General features: G+C 45.7%; 1 pseudogene; it reads left to right on the plus strand.

The window, feature by feature from the left end:
- Nucleotides 1-13,114: 13,114 nt before the first annotated feature.
- Nucleotides 13,115-13,894, plus strand: LOC110315714 (annotated as a pseudogene).
- The last annotated feature ends 1,838 nt before the right edge of the window (nucleotides 13,895-15,732 follow it).

The following is a 15,732-nucleotide window of genomic DNA, read 5'->3' on the forward strand; positions in this document are numbered from 1 at the left end:
GGTTTTTTTGTTCTTTGTTATGAGAAGAGCAGTTTGTGAAAGAAGAGATGTGTTGTCAGGTTGGGTATAGACATTAAAATGACTTTGCTAGAATGTATCGGGCAGACAAAGGTGTCTGGGTTGGTCTTTACAAGGATCTTCTTGCTCCAAGTCTGGAGAATAGGGGATGTTTTGGCTAGGTGAAAAGTTGACTATGGCATCTAAGAATATTGTTTTAGAGATATGCAGGAAGGACCCATGATCAAGCCTAGAGTTCTTTTGCAATGTAGGCCGTGAAGGCCAGACTAGCATGATGTACTGGTTGTGGGACCCCAGCTAGATCTGGCAGATTACCGAAAAAGGGTGGATGTTGAGGCAAAGCAAACTTGCCAGACTATACACTGGAAGAGTACATAAGAAGTCTGAGTGCCTAGTGGGATGTTGGAGGTGGTGCAGAAGGGACTTCTGGTTGCTCGCAGTTAGGGAGAGTCCTGGTTGAAGCCTAGAGCTTGATGTGGCAAAGGCAGATGTGACAAAACTAGAACTGGCTATTAGTTGGAGGACCCTGGTTAGATCTGGCAGGCTGAAAAAACGGAGGTAGAATGAATTGGTCAGGGGTACTAACCAATTGAGACCCTAGACCATGATGTGGGAAGTCTGTGTACAAATGGGGTGGTAGAAATAGTGCATAAGGAACCTGTAGCTGGTTGTAGGTAGGGAATGTCCTGGATGAAGCCTCAAGGTTGTTATGACACAAGCTGGAGTGGTGGTCAGACAAGGCTGGACAAGGAGATATCAGACTCAAACTAAAGCCTGGAGGATATAGGGAATCTGGTTACTAAGCTCAGTGATGGGAGTCATGCAAAAAAAAAAAGATCATCTAGATCTCTGAGCCACACAAAAGAGATATGGGAAATCTGAGTACTGGGTGGCATGGTGGAGGTGGCTCACAAGGGACCTGCAGGTGGTTGAGTTGCAGGTAAGACAGGTCCTGTATGAGGCCTAGATCTTGGCTCTAGGCACAGATAGTTAAATTACTCTGGGGTAAAAGATGTGGTGCTTTGCTGAAGCCTAAAGGTCAGTTGCTATGCAGGCTTGGGCAGCTAGAGTGGATCAGGGCCCTAGTCTGTAGGACCACACCTGATCTGGAAGCTTGAAAAATAGGTGTGAGCAAGGGAGGCTTCGGTACTTACTAGGGCTCTACCTTAGAAGAGAACATAGGAAATCTAAATATGGGGGGGGGGTGGAACCAAGCTTACCTGATATGTAGGCTGGGATGAGTAGAGTAGGCAGGGGAAATGCTATGAGGGACCCTATTGAAGGCTAGATGGGTTGCTGTAGCAAAGGTGGGGTGGACAGAGGAGGCAAGGGCACAGGATGCTAGACCCTAGAGGAAAATATGTGAAATGTGTGAACCAACTTGGGTGTTGGAGGCCATACAGAAGGCATCAAAGTTAGACCCCAGATGAGGGCTTGGGAAGTCTGGGTACCAAGTTAGGTCATGGAATCAATACATAGGGACCTGTTATTGGTTACAAGTAGGGCAGGTCCTCTCTGAAGCCCAGAGCTTGGCTAGGGCACATGCAAAAGTAGTCAGACTAGGCCAGTGGAAAGAATGTGGGGCCCAGCAGAAGCCTAGAGGTGGGCTTCTGGGCAGGCTGGTGGCGAGATTAGGCTAGAACAGGGGTTGTAGGGCCCAAGTTAGACCTGACTGATTGCAGAAAAGGCATGGCAAGGGGAGCCAGATGTTCAGACCAGGGTAGACCTTGGAAGACTACCTAAAAGTCTGGGTACCAAGCTGGGTGTTAGAGGCAGTGCAAAAGAGACTTGTGACTTCAAGTCCTGGATGAAGCCTTTGCCTTCCCTGTGCAGGTACAGGCTGGGGTAATCAGAGCAGGCAGCCAAGGGCAGGTGAGACCCACATTAGACTCTGCAATAAGATGTGAGGTGATTGGATGCGGTGGTATGGGTCACATTGAAGGGATAAGACCAGCCACATGAAGAGGATATGTTAAGTCTGGGCGCTGAGTTGGGTGGTTGGTTCAGGCAGTACAGAAGGTAATTGTGGTTAGTTACAGGAAGGGTGGGCCCTACTTAAAGTCTAGAGCTTAACTCCTTCTCAGGTGGGGTAGGCAGACTAAGCCAGGGCACAGAATATGAGACATGGGTAGATCTGTCAGATTACAGGAGAGGCATGAATATGGAGGACAAGAATATTCGCCATGCTAAAGTGTGGAAGAAAAAATGGGAAATCTGCATCCTGAGTAGGATTGTGGAACCAGGGAAGAAGTTGTCTGTAGGTTGTTACAGGTATGCCGGGGTGGCAGCTGACAGAACCCTAGAGTTTAGCTGCTGTTCAGCCAGGATGATCAGACTCAGCTAGGATATGGGGTGTGAGTCCCATGCCAGGCTCTGGAGCAGGACCTAAAAATTGTAGGTACAAAATGGGATGGTGGAGGGGTGCATAAGGGATTTGTGGCTGGTTGCAGGTAGCACAGGACCTGGCAAAAGCCTAGTGTTTCTATGAAGCACAGATGAGAGTAGATAGACTAGGCTGAGTGGAGCATGGGATGTGGGTTCAGATTAAAAATAGGAGGAGCAGGTGTGGAGTTTGGGTAATGAGTAGGATGGTGAAGCCATACAGAAGGCATTGAATCTGAAAAGTCTTTAAAGTATAAGTGAAAAGTCTGGGTACTGAGTGGGATGGTTGGGGAGGCATATAAGGGGGTCTGTGAGTGCTCATGAATAGGGTGGGTCCTCGCAGAAGTCTAGAGCTCAGCTGTTTCACAGGCAGGCTCGTCACACTAGGCCAGGACAAAATATATGGGGTAACGCCTAGTTCTGTCAGGTTTCAGAAAAGTTATGGGTGGGGCTGCCAGGAGTATTCACATAGCTAATCCCTGGAGAAAGACATGGGAACTCTGGGAACTAAGTAGGGTGGTGGAGACTGCACAGAAGGGATCTGCGGATGGTTGTTCATAAGGGGGTACAAGTAGAAGACTAGAGCTTGGCCGCTTCACATCAGGGTCAGACCAGGCTGGATCATAGGATGTGAGAACCAGGCTAGACCTTGGATGAAGAGATGGGGAAAAAGGATAGTGAGTACGGTGGTGAAGGTCCCACAGAAGGGATCAGGCTAGAAGTTGGAAGAAGACATGGGTGGATATAGAGTAGCATACTGGAAGGGTGGCACAGAAGATATCTATGAGTGCTTTCAAGTAGGGTTGGTCCCAGCAAAAGCCTTGACCCATCTATCTGTTTCATAGGTGGTATGGTCAGATTAGTCCAGGACAAACAATTTGAGACCTGAGATAGCTCTGACAAGTTGTGAGAAAGGTCTGAAAATGGAGGGAAGTTGTACTAGCTGGACTCTGGAGGAAGTTCAGGGAAGTCTAGGTACTGGGTTAGGTGGTAGAGCCATCACAGAACGGACCTGTGGGTGGTGGCACATAGGGAAGATCATGTGTGAAGCAGGATGTTGAGCATTGCTGTGACACAGGCTGTGGTGGTCATATTAGATTGCATAAGGGGACATGGAATGCAAGTTATATTTTGAAGGGACACATAAGGAGTCTGGGTACTCAGTAGGACTGTGCAGCCACACAAAATAGATAAGGATAGACCCTGGAAGTTGATTTGTAAGGACTGAGTACATAGTGAGATGTTAGAGGCAGTCCAGAAAGGATCTATCTATAGGTGTTGAAGAAAGGTGAGTCTTCTCTGAAGCCTAGAGTTTGTCTGCCTAGGTGTCAAAAATTTGGGGATCCTGCTGAAGCCTAGGGCTTGACTGTTGTATAAGTGGGGCAAAACAGACTGTGATTTGTGATCCTGGCTAGATCTGGCATATTGCAGAAAAGACACGGATGGGGTGTTTACCAGGCTAGAAACTGAAGGAGGACATAGGGGGCCTCGGTACCTAGTGGAATGGTGGATGTAGCCCATAAGTGAACTGTGGGTGTTTAAGGTAGAAAGGTGCCTGACTGAACTTTCCAGGTTGGCTGTGGTGCTTTAAGGGACAGTCAAAATAGGCTGGAGTAAGAGATGTGGGGCCCAGAGTGGACCACAGAAGACATGTGTGTCTCCATACTGAATAGAGTGCTAGAATCAGCACATAGGGACCTAGGTTGGTTGTATGTAGGATGGTTCTTTGTGGAAGCCCACAGAGTGNTGCTGCAATTAGGGGTGGTCATACTAGGTCAGAGCAAAGAATATGGGACCCTTTGGAAACCTGGAATTTAGAGTCTTGGCAGACACTGCTGGCCTGACTAGGCCAATGCACTAATTGTTGGACCATGGCTAGATCAGGTGAACTTTAGAATAGGTATGAAAGGGCATGTGAGGTGCACTCACCAGGCTAGAACCTAGAGGAGGATATAGGAATCTGGGTACTGTGTGTCCTGGTAGTCAGTGGATGGTTGCAGCTAGGGCAAGAGTACCTGTGGAAGCCTAGAGCCGCAGTGAAGGTAAGGGTGGTAAGACANGTCTGGGGCATGGGATGCAATGTCTATTCCCTGGAGGATGACATGAGGAGTCTAGGNACTTAGTATGGTGATGGACGTAGCCAAGAGTTGTCCTGTAGGTGGTTACAAATAAGGTGGTCCTGGGAGAAGCCTTGAGTTTCCTGTGGCACAGGGAGGTGTGGTGCAACTTGGCTGGCTAAAGAGGTGTGGGAACCAAGANCTTAGAGAAAGATATGGGAGTCTGAGTATTGAATGGGATAGNGGAGTCATGAAGATAGGATCAGGCTAGACCCCTAAAGAGGATGTGGAAAATCTGGGTTCTGGGTGGCATGGAAGAGATAGTGCAGAAGGGTCTTGTGGGTGGTTGCAAGNAGGGAGCCTGTTCTGTGTACAGCCTAGAGTTTATCTGCTTCACAAGCAGGGGTGACTAGAATAGACAGTGTCAAGAGATGTGAAACCCTGTTAAGCCTGTTCAGCTGCTTCTCAGGCAGGAATGGCTACAATAGTCTCAGAAACTTGTTGTGGTGCTGAATGTAGATCTGGCAAGTTGTTGAAAGGGCATGGATGGGGTACCTTTGACAAGGATGAAGAATATTTTGGTATTACTGGCTTAGTGAAGGTGATACAGAAGGTACCCATGGGTGGTTGGAGTTAAGGAAGATCCTGGGTGAAGACACAGGGTTGTCAGGCTAGGCTGGGTATGTGGAACCAATTCAAGACAGGGGTACCAAGTGGCATACCAGTGTTGNGAAAGAAAGCACCTATGGGTGGTTGTAGGTATGAAAATTTCTTATAGAAACAGAAAATTTTCTTATGGCTACATAGCAANCAACAGAAGGCAAACTGGTGCTGAATAACAGGGCATGGGGCTCATGAAGACAATGGAGAAGGATGTGATCTGTCTGAATATGGAGTAGGTAGTTTCGAGTCACATGGAAAAAAGAAGCTAGACCCTGGAAGCAAATGTTGGAATGGCATGACAGAGGCAGGGAAGAATCTGTCTGTGAGTAGTTAGAGGTAAATTAAGTCCTTGCAGAAGTCTAGGGCTTGGCTTCAGCACAGGCANCATTGGTCAGAGTACTCAGGATCAAGTATGTGAAACCTGCAGAAGCCTAGATGTCAGTTGCTGCCCAGGTAGCAATGGCCAGAGTAGTCCAAGACTCCNATAGAGGAAGCAAGGCTAGATGTGCCAAGTCAGGAGAAGGCTTGGTTGTTGAGGTCAGGGGCACTCAACAGGACAGAACCTGGAAGAGGATAAGGGAAGTTAGGGTACGAACTGGAGTGGTGGAGGCAAATGCAAAACAGACCTGAAAGAGGTTGCAGATAGGGCCATACTGGCTGAATCCTACAGTTTATCTGAGGTGCNAGTAGTGCTGGTTGGAATAAGTCAGTGCAAAACATGTGGGACTCTCTGGAAACCTAGATATTAGCTGTAGCTCAGATAAGGTGACCAGACTAGTCCAGGGTTCTGGTTATGGGACCAGGGNTAGATNTGACAGGTTAAAGAAAGGCTTCAGTGGGCAAGTCTAGTGGGTTGAAGAGGCATCTCAGAAGGGACATGTGGATCTTTGCAGTAAAGGCTGGTGATCAGGTCTTGACAGCTAGGCCTGGGCAGGGGATGTGGGAATCATAGTAGACTATGGTGAATGATGTGGAGAGTCTTTGTAACTAGTGGGTTGGTGGAAGCAGGGCAGAAAGGACATCAGAGTGGTTGCAGTTGGGGTCTNCAGGAAGAATTCTATATAAATGTAACTAGCACTNGGGATGGGTGTTTATCCTAGGCTATGGTAGGACATGTAGGACACAGGCTAGANCATGGAGGAAGGTGTGGTGAGCCTGGTAGCCACCTTGTTAGGTAGAGGTCACATAGAAGGGATAAGGCTAGACTAAACAGGAGAATGTGGGAAGTCCAGGTACAGAGTGGAATGTTGAAGGTGGTACAAAGGGGGCCCATGGATAGTTGCAGATATGGTTCTCAGGCAGATAGGGNTGATTAGCCTAGATTGTGGCATAGGGTGTGATTCCAATTCTAGATGGTTGAGGAGGACATGATGAGCTTTTAACTCACCTGGGCTGATGGGAGTCACACAGAAGAGATAAGGCTAGACCCTACATGGGCATGTGTAAATTATGGGGACCTAGGAACATGTTAGAGATGGCTCAGATGTGGTCTGTGTGTTGTTGCAGATATGTTGATTCCTAGTGGGAGCATAGAGCTTCACTNCAGTGTAGGCAACATGGGACAGACTAGACACACTGTTGGAAACATGAGGATTCTGGGTTCTGGGTGGGTTGATGGGTTACAACCAAGTTATCAGACTAGGTCCTGAAGGAGGGCGTTGGATGTCTGAGTACTGAGTGTCATGATGCACATGAGGCAGATGGTGACTGCTGCTTTCCTNGCAGAAGCATAGGGCTTGACTGCAACCTCAGCAGTGTTGGTCAGAATACCCAGGGACAAGTATGTGGACCCTGCAGAAGCCTACAAGTCTGANGTTGCCCAGACTATGTTGGCAAGATTTGTTCATGATCTCGGTTGTCTGAGGAAGACTNGATCTTACAGGTGGGGAAGAGGCTTGGATTGTTGATGTTAGGACTCTACAACTTTAGAACTTGGAAGAGAANATGGAAAGTGGGGTTACCAACTAGAATGGTCGAGGTGATGCAATAGGTAACTGTGGATGGTTGCAGTAAGGGCAGGTTTTAGTGGAAACCTAGAACTTGGCTTCATCACAGGNAAGGGTGGTGTTACTCAGTCATGGCAGGGTTTATAGGGCCCAGGCTAGAGCCTGGAGGAGGTTTGGAGAGTTTGAATACATTGAGGGGTGGTAAAGACAACACAAATGGCCCANGAGTGGTAGCAGTTATTGGGGTCCAGGCAGAAGCCTAAAGCTTGGTTATAACACAAGCAGTNTTCAGACAAGGTTGTCATAGGGGTTGTGATCCTAGGCTAGTCTCATGAGGAGAACTTAGGAANTCTGGGTACTAAATATGTTCATGAAAGTTACACAGAAAGAGTCTAGCTAGACTCTGGGGGGAGTATCTGTGATGTCTGGAAAGAGTGGCATGAGGGAGGCAGAGCAATGTAGGCATGTATTTTTTGCAACCTACTTTTTAGTAAGGGTTCTGCCTCTCCTCTAATCCACCATTCAGAAGAGGTAGTAGAAAAGAAAAGTTATTAGAATGGGGGTTGGGTGTAGTGGACATGATTAGCAATAGTTCTTTGGGGGTGAGCTTTATCTTCTTTGGCAGCAGTTCAGAACCCTAGCAAACACCAAATATGAATCAGCAGCTTCAGATCAGTCCTCTAGGCAGGCAGACAACAGGCGCAAACCAGCAGCTATAGTCCAGACCTTTTAGCAAGCAGACACCAGGTAGCTGTAATTCAGTCCTAAAGAAACCACCAGGCCCACCAACACGCTTGAAGTGAAGCTGTAGAAGTGGCAAGCTGCTGCAGGAAACTCAGTAGCAGTTCTTGGGCTTTAGTATCTCAGTGGCAGTATCACAAGTTGAGCTCAACAATACTATGTAAGGTGAACCAATACATGTGTGTCTTCAGCGAAGAATAATGAGGCAGAGCAAACCAAAACAAAGCTGAGTGTTCATCTCCCACTGTCTGTAGGGTCAAATTTATACTCCTTCATAAAGTGTCCTTTCATGAAACCACTGTATCCAAATATCCTTTTACCCGTGTCTGCTTCAGAAAAACAGTCTTTCATGTGTTTGCTTTAGCAAAACATCCTTTCTCCTTTGTGTCCCAGCTAAACATTATTTGGCATAACTAACTTTCCAAAGAACTAGAAGTTTCCAGTTTATGGCAGAAAATGTCTTGGTGTAATTGCAGGTAGGGAAGGTATGGATAAAGGCTAGAGCTTGGCTGCTGCAAAGTCCAGGAGTGGTCAGACTAGACTATGACAATGGATGTGTGACATTGGCTAGATCTAATGGTGTTCAGAACAGTATGGATACTGAAGTCAAGGGAACTCACTGGGATCAACTCTGGAGGAGGACTTGAGAAGTCTGAGTAACTACTGGTGTGGTGGATTCTCCTCCAAAGAGTCTTGTGAATGATTGCAGGTAGAGCAGTTCATGGTAGAGACCTAGAGCTTGGCTGTATGGCAATCATGTCTGGATAGTGTATGATGGGGCTGGGGATGTAGGACCCATAATAGAATACGGACATTAGCACAGTGAGTCTGTGTATATAGTAGGATGATGGAAACAGTGCAGAAGGGGTCTATGCAGATAGATGCATATCCTAGATACAGATAGGATAAGTCCTGGTAGAATCCTAGAGATGGGTTGCATCATGTTCAGTGTTGATCAGAGTACTAAGGGGTAAATTATAGGGACCCTACTGAAACCTAGAGGTCAGCTGTTCCCCAGACTTGGAGAGCCAGATTAGTTCATGGCCCTGGTTATGGGATCAAGGCTAGATCCAGTGGTAGAGAAAAGGCTTTGGTGTTGAAGTTAGGGCTACTTGCCACATTAGAACCTGGAAGAAGACATGGGAAGTTGGGGTAACTACTGGAGTGGTGGAGGCAAGGCAAAGCACACCTAAAAGATATTGCAGGAAATGCCACCCTGGCTAAAGCCCAGATCCTGTCTGAGGCAAGGGCCATGGTGGACTATGCCAGCACAAAGTATAAGGGAATGGCTAGATGGGGAACTCAATGAAACTAACAAGGCTTCACAAGGAGGAGAACTTGGGAGTTCTGAATACCCAGTGGTGTGGTTGAAGCAGACCAGAAGGATGGTTGCAGTAAGAATTGGTTCTGGTAGAGACCTAGAACTTGGCTTAAACTCTGGCAAGGGTGATTAGACAAGACTGTGGCAGGGTTTGTGGGACCCAGGCAAGGTGTTGGAGGGGGTCTTTGGGAGACTAACTACATAGCAAGATAATAGAAGCATCAGAAGAGTGACCTGTGAGAGGTTGCATTTAGTGGGGTCCAGGCAGAAGCCTTGGACTTGGATGAAACATAGGCTTTGCTTAGACTAGGGTGTGGCATTATTTGTGCTGCCCAGGCTAATCCCAGGAAGCAGATTTGAGGAGTTTTGGTACTGAATATGTTAAAGAGGATGACACAGAAAGCTAGATCTTGTGTTTTTCAGAATGATATGGAAGAGGAAGTCAAGAAAACTCATCAGGCTTGACCCTGGATGAAGATTTGGAAAATCTGGGTGTTGCTGGTGTGGTGGAGCCTGCTAAAAGGAGACCTGTGGATGATTGCATGTAAGGCAGTTCCTCTGGCAAAGTCCTAGAGTTTGACTGTGTGACAGTTGAGTCTGGTCATAACAGGCTGAGACATGGGATGTGGGACCCATAATAGACCATGGAGAGTGACATAGAGAGTCTGTGCACCTTGTAGAGTGGTAGAAGGCAGTTCAGAAGGAACACATGAGTGGTTTAGTAGAGTGTTGAAGCCTAGAGTTTAACTGAAGAGCAAGTGATGGTGCCCAGGATATGGGACCCAGGCTACACACTGGAGTTTGGTCACTGTTTTGATGGGGTAGAGCATATAGAAGGCTAGACCCAACACTAAGATGTGGTAAATCCTTGTACAGAGTGGTCTGTTGGAGCCTGTGGGTGATTACTGGTTGGATATCCAGACAGAAACCTAGAGCTTGACTGTAATCAGGTGTTGATGGTGGTTAGCCTAGACTGTGGCATAGGATGTGGCATACAGGTTAGACTTAGTTATTATACAGGAACAGTACTTAGTTATTGCCCAGGTTGGTGGATCTACATAAATAGGATAAGGCTAGTCCCTGTAGGAGAATGTGAGAATTCTGAGTACTGAGTGTCATGTTGGAGGTCATGAAAACATAGATTATGGGTGGTTGCATGTATAGCAAGTCCTGGTGGAAGCATGGAGTTTGGTTACAGCTCAGGAGCATCAGGGTACAATAGAACTGGGCAAATACTGTGAAGTTCATGCTAGACCCTGGAAGAAGAACTGGGAAGTCTGGGCAATGAGTGGCATGTTGAGGGGCATGGTAGAAGGCGCCTGTGGGTGATTGCCTGTAGGGTAGGTCCTGGCAGAAGCCTCAAGCTTGGCAGTATTAGTCAAAATACTCAGGGAAAATTATATATATATCCTGCTGAAGCCTAAAGGTTAGCTGCTGTGCAGGGAAGCTTTGGCAGACTAGTCCATGTCCCTAGTTGTAGGATCAAGGCTAGATCTGATAGTAGGTAAAAGGCTTGGATGTTGAGGATAGGGCTACTGATCATATTAGGACTTGGAAGAGGACATAGAAAGTAGGGGTACCAACTGGAGTAGTGAAGGGAAATGCAAGTCAGACCTGAAGGTTGAAGGTGTACCCATCCTGGCTGAAACCTAGAGTTTATCTGAGTCACAGGTGGTTGTGATCAGACTAGTGCATGTAAAGAATGTGAGTCCCTGTGTGTAATGGCTATTCCTTGGGGTCAACTTGACTCTATCTGGAATGAACCCTAATCCAGAATTGGAGGGCTCACTTGTGATCCAGACCTTGAGGCTGTAATACAAAAGTTTCTGACCTGGATCTTGGCATGGAGATCTTGAGGAAGAGTGGCCATGAAAAGCTTAAGCACAGGCAAAGTAGTACATGCCTTGAATCCCAGAAGACTGAGGCAAGGAACGCTCTGAGTTCAAGGTCAACCTGGGACAAAGCAAGTCCCAGATCTGGTTGTAGTGGTACACACCATTAATCTGGGCCACACCTTCTGCTGTAAGCCTAAATAGGGACATTGGAAGAAGGAAGATTCACTCTACTTCAACTTCTTGCACTTACTTGCTAGCACATCTGTTGGAGCCTACTTCTACAGAAGACCAGCTGAAATAACTAGCCTCGTGGGACTGAGCAACTTCTAGATTTGTAGACTTTCCATTCACAATTGACCATTGTTGAGTTAGTTGGTCTACAGATTGTGAGTCATCACAATAAATTGCTTCAATATAGAGAGACATTCCATAAGTTCTGTGAGTCTAGAGAACACTGACTAATACAATATGCAAGCCTAGATGTTGGCTACTGCAGTCTAGGTAGCCAGGCTGGTCCAGGACACTGGTTGTGAAACCAGAGCTAAACCTAGCAGGTGAAAGGAAGGCTTTAGTGATAAAATCAACGGAATCATCTAGGCTTGACCACAGAGGAGGATTTGGAAAGTCTGCCTAACAAGCCGGCTGGATGCAGCCACACAGAACAGATCAGGGCAGACCCTTGAGGAAGATGTGGGACGGATGGTATATTAGTCAAGGTTTTCTAGAGAACGGAACTGATAGAATGAATATGTATGGGATTTATTAGCATGCCTTGCAGGCTATGGTCCAGCTAATACAACAAATGCTGTCTACAACAAAAGGTCCAAGAAACCATTAGTTATTTAGTCTGCAAGGCTGGATGTCTCAGCTGATCTTCAGTGTACATCTGAATCTCAAAGAAGAAGGCTCTAATGCCAATGTGTCGAGAGCAGGAACAAGCATGTAAAGAACAAAAGCTTCATTTTCTGTTGTAGAAATGTTTAATCCCAAGCCAGAGGTTCTAACCCACCTTTGACCATTTTGTTTCTGAATGAACACACACACACACACACACACACACACACACATACACACACACACACACTTCCAGTTTTAATCTGTACCTAGAGCTGATCCTGTGCCATAGCACCAGGAGCTGATCCTGTGCCACAGTGCCCAGAGCTGATCCTGTGCTGTAGCTTTCCATACCCAAACCCGCTGGGAGAGAGCAGGTCTCCCAGGAGTGGGGACACACCTGCGAACAAAAGTAAGACCACCATTTCTGCTCCAAGGGATCCGACTGGAGCCCTCAGGACACAGGAACCAAGGAGCAGCCTGAGACAGGGTCCTTCCGGCTTCTATCTGTGCCTGGAGCTGATCCTGTGCCACAGCTTTACATACCTAAATCACGCCAGGAGAGAACAGGTCTCTCAGAAGTACTGACACACAGGCTTGCAGGAGGGATGAGCCACAGCCATAGACAGAAAGACCGGCTAAGACCAGAGATAACCAAATGGTGAAAGGCAAAGACAAGAACATAAGCAACAGAAACCAAGGCTACTTGACATCATCAGAATCCAGTTGTCCTACCACAGTGAGCCCTGGATACCCCAAGACACCAGAAAAGCAAGGCTGATTGAAAATCACATCTCATGATGATGATGGAGGACTTTAAGAAGGACCTAAATAATTCCCTTAAAGACACAGGTGAACACAGGTAAACAGATAGAAGTCCTTAAAGAGGAAACACAAAATACCCTTAAAGAATTACAGGAAAACACAACCAAGCAGGTGAAGGAATTGAACAAAACCATCCAGGATCTAAAAAATGGAAATGGAAACAATAAAGATATCACAAAGGGAGACAACACTGGAGATAGAAAACCTAGAAAAGAGGTCAAGAGTCATAGATGCAAGCATCACCAACAAAATACAAGAGATAGAAGAGAGAATTCCAGGTGTAGAAGATACCATAGAAAACATTAACACAACAGTCAAAGAAAATTCAAAACACAAAATGCTCCTAACTCAAAACATCCAGGAAATCCAGGACAATGAGAAGATCAAACCTAAGGATAATAGGTACAGAAGAGAGCAAAAATTCCCAACTTAAAGGGCCAGCAAATATCTTCATCAGAATTATAAAAGAGGGAGGTTTCATCTAATCTCAATATGAAGAATGCTGGAAGCAAGAAGCAGAGAGCAGAAGAGCTGAGGGAAGAAGTGGAATGTCAGATGTCGAGTCAACTGAGCATGTCTTCTGCAAAGACTAAAGCAATGGTGGGGGGACAACAGCAACAAAAAAATTCAGAGAAAGATAATAGTTGTAAACCAAAGGAAAAAGAGCACAAGACACTGAGATGTCAGGGCACACTTGTAGGATGCCTAAGTTGAAGAATGCTCCTGACTCAGCCAAAGAGGCCAGGATGGAGCCATCTCACAAAAAAGAAGAAGAAGAAGAAGAAGAAGAAGAAGAAGAAGAAGAAGAAGAAGAAGAAGAAGAAGACGACGACTGAACAGGGGAGAGAGTGTCTCAAGATGATTTTCCTTGAAATCGTCACTGTACCAGAGGAGCAGATACCTGCCTTGATTGATCCTCCTATGCTCTATGAGGAAGTCAGCACCATGGTTGTGACTACACTTGCCTAAGAGGCAGTGTTGACATCTTGGGCCAGAATTATAGCCAGTGCTAAGAAGTTTGAGGCAGTGCCAGCCAAAGGAACATCAGAGATCTATGGGGAAATATGGTGTGTGGTTCCTGGGAATTCAAGTGGTTGGGTTCTGCTGCAGTTCCATGATGGACAAGCCTGGGTACCTGATAAGAATTGGAAAGTGATTGCCCTCTTCCTGATTCTGTCCTGCATATTTCCATCCAGACACCTGGAGGACAACATGCTGTTCCCTAAGTGTGTCCACAAGAACAACATCTTAATTAAGATCCTCGAAGGATAAAAGACAGATCTCTTAAGTATGGGCTAGCTGCTGGCATCACTCATGTGGCATGATCAGCAAAGCTGCAGCTGATATTGAGACTGATGGAAATAAATCCACATCTCTGCCTTTGAAGGTGCCTTTCTCACCCAGAAATTATGAGATATTTTAAGTTAGTTGATGCTTAAGTACAAGCAGTTTGAAAAGATCCAGTGAGGCCAGTAAAAGGTCCACTTTTGCTCATTTTGATGACTGAACACTGGGAATGGCCTCCTACCTTTGTGTGAAGATAAAAAAGTGTCCTATGTGTTTTGCTGAAAGTAGGTCCTGGGGCAGGATTATGACATCTCCAGATACAAGAGTTGCTAGTTCTGTCACCAGCACATGATCACAGCCAGTTCAGTGGTCAACTATAAAGATTTAGCTTGTCTCTGTAGGTTCTGCATGTCCTCTTCCCTTGGTTGCAGTATGCTGTTAGTGTTTAGTACTTAGGTATGTTTTCTGCTGTTATAAAATATTACACCAAATAAATATATAGAAGAAAACTTCCCTAACCTAAAGAAAGAGATGCCCATAAACATACAAGAAACCTAAAAAACTCCAAATAGATTGGATGAGAAAAGAAACTCCTCCCATCACATAATAGTCTAAATGCCAAATTCAAAAAACAAAGAATACTAAAGGTAGTACCATAGACTGGACTCAGTCGGTCCCTCAACCCATGGGAGAATCAGGGTTCTGGTACTCAGGTGGGCAAGGAATTGGCAGGGTGACTAACAGACATGAACACCAGAAAGACTGTTGGATCTGAGTATAATATCTCAAAGCGAGCATCAGACTTATATTATAGAAGAAAACAAGGAAGTTAGGTGATACATTAAGGTCATCCAAGGTACATTGAGGTTATCCAATGCAAAAATGACTCTTTACACAAAACAGAAAAATGCATACATAAAAGCAAAAAGGAACCAGGCAGTGTTTACAATTGGGATAAAAATCAGTGTTTATAACTGGGATTAAAAAGCAGCCACAGCAGCCAGGCGTGGTGGCATGTGCCTTTAATCCCAGCACTTGGTGGAAAATAAAGCAGCCCCACCTAAGGTCAACATATTCTTAGAAGCCAGGGGCAAAGGCTTTACAATTCTAGTCTATTGTATCGTCCACCTTCTTCCTAGGCCATGGTAAATTCCTATGTATGGGAGTGACTCAGCTGTTATTCTAAGTATTTACTCTAGTTGCTTCTTAGACCACAGCCTTCTTTCTTCCTAGGCCATTGTAAATTCTTGCACATGGGAGTTACTTGGCTGTTATTCTAAGTTTAATTTGTAGAACTATCCCTGAGACTTCTAGTTCTTTTCCAGTAAATTGTAATATCTGATTCCTTTCACTATCTACACTGGAAGCATTTCGTCTGAATGAGTAGCATTCTTGCTAAATTTAAAACCCAAGGTCGGCTCAAGGATTTGCTAGGATATTGGAACACTGGTAGAGGCTAATCTAATTTAGCTACATGTCAAATCATTCCTTGGAGGCACTTATAATAAAAGAATATTGAAGGAAAACAGAGATCCATTAATCAACTGATGTAAGGACATGTTTAGAGCATTCACGCTATGGGATACTAAGTCTCCAGGAGACTAAGTTTCTGTGAATCTTTTTACCTCAGAACTGCATCCAAGCTTTTGGGCTTGCCACTCAGTTTCCACTGGAGTGGGTGTGGCAAGGCAGTAAGGTAAAAGGTCAAACAACATATAAGGGCATACCTATCAGAAAAATACCACACATCTCACCAAAGGCTAGTAAAGTTAGAAGATCCTAGGCAGAAGTCATGCAGACCCTAAGAGATCACAAATGTCAGC

The sequence above is a fragment of the Mus pahari genome, unplaced genomic scaffold, assembly GCF_900095145.1.
Source record: "Mus pahari unplaced genomic scaffold, PAHARI_EIJ_v1.1 scaffold_7329_1, whole genome shotgun sequence".
NCBI classification, from domain to species: Eukaryota; Metazoa; Chordata; class Mammalia; order Rodentia; family Muridae; genus Mus; species Mus pahari.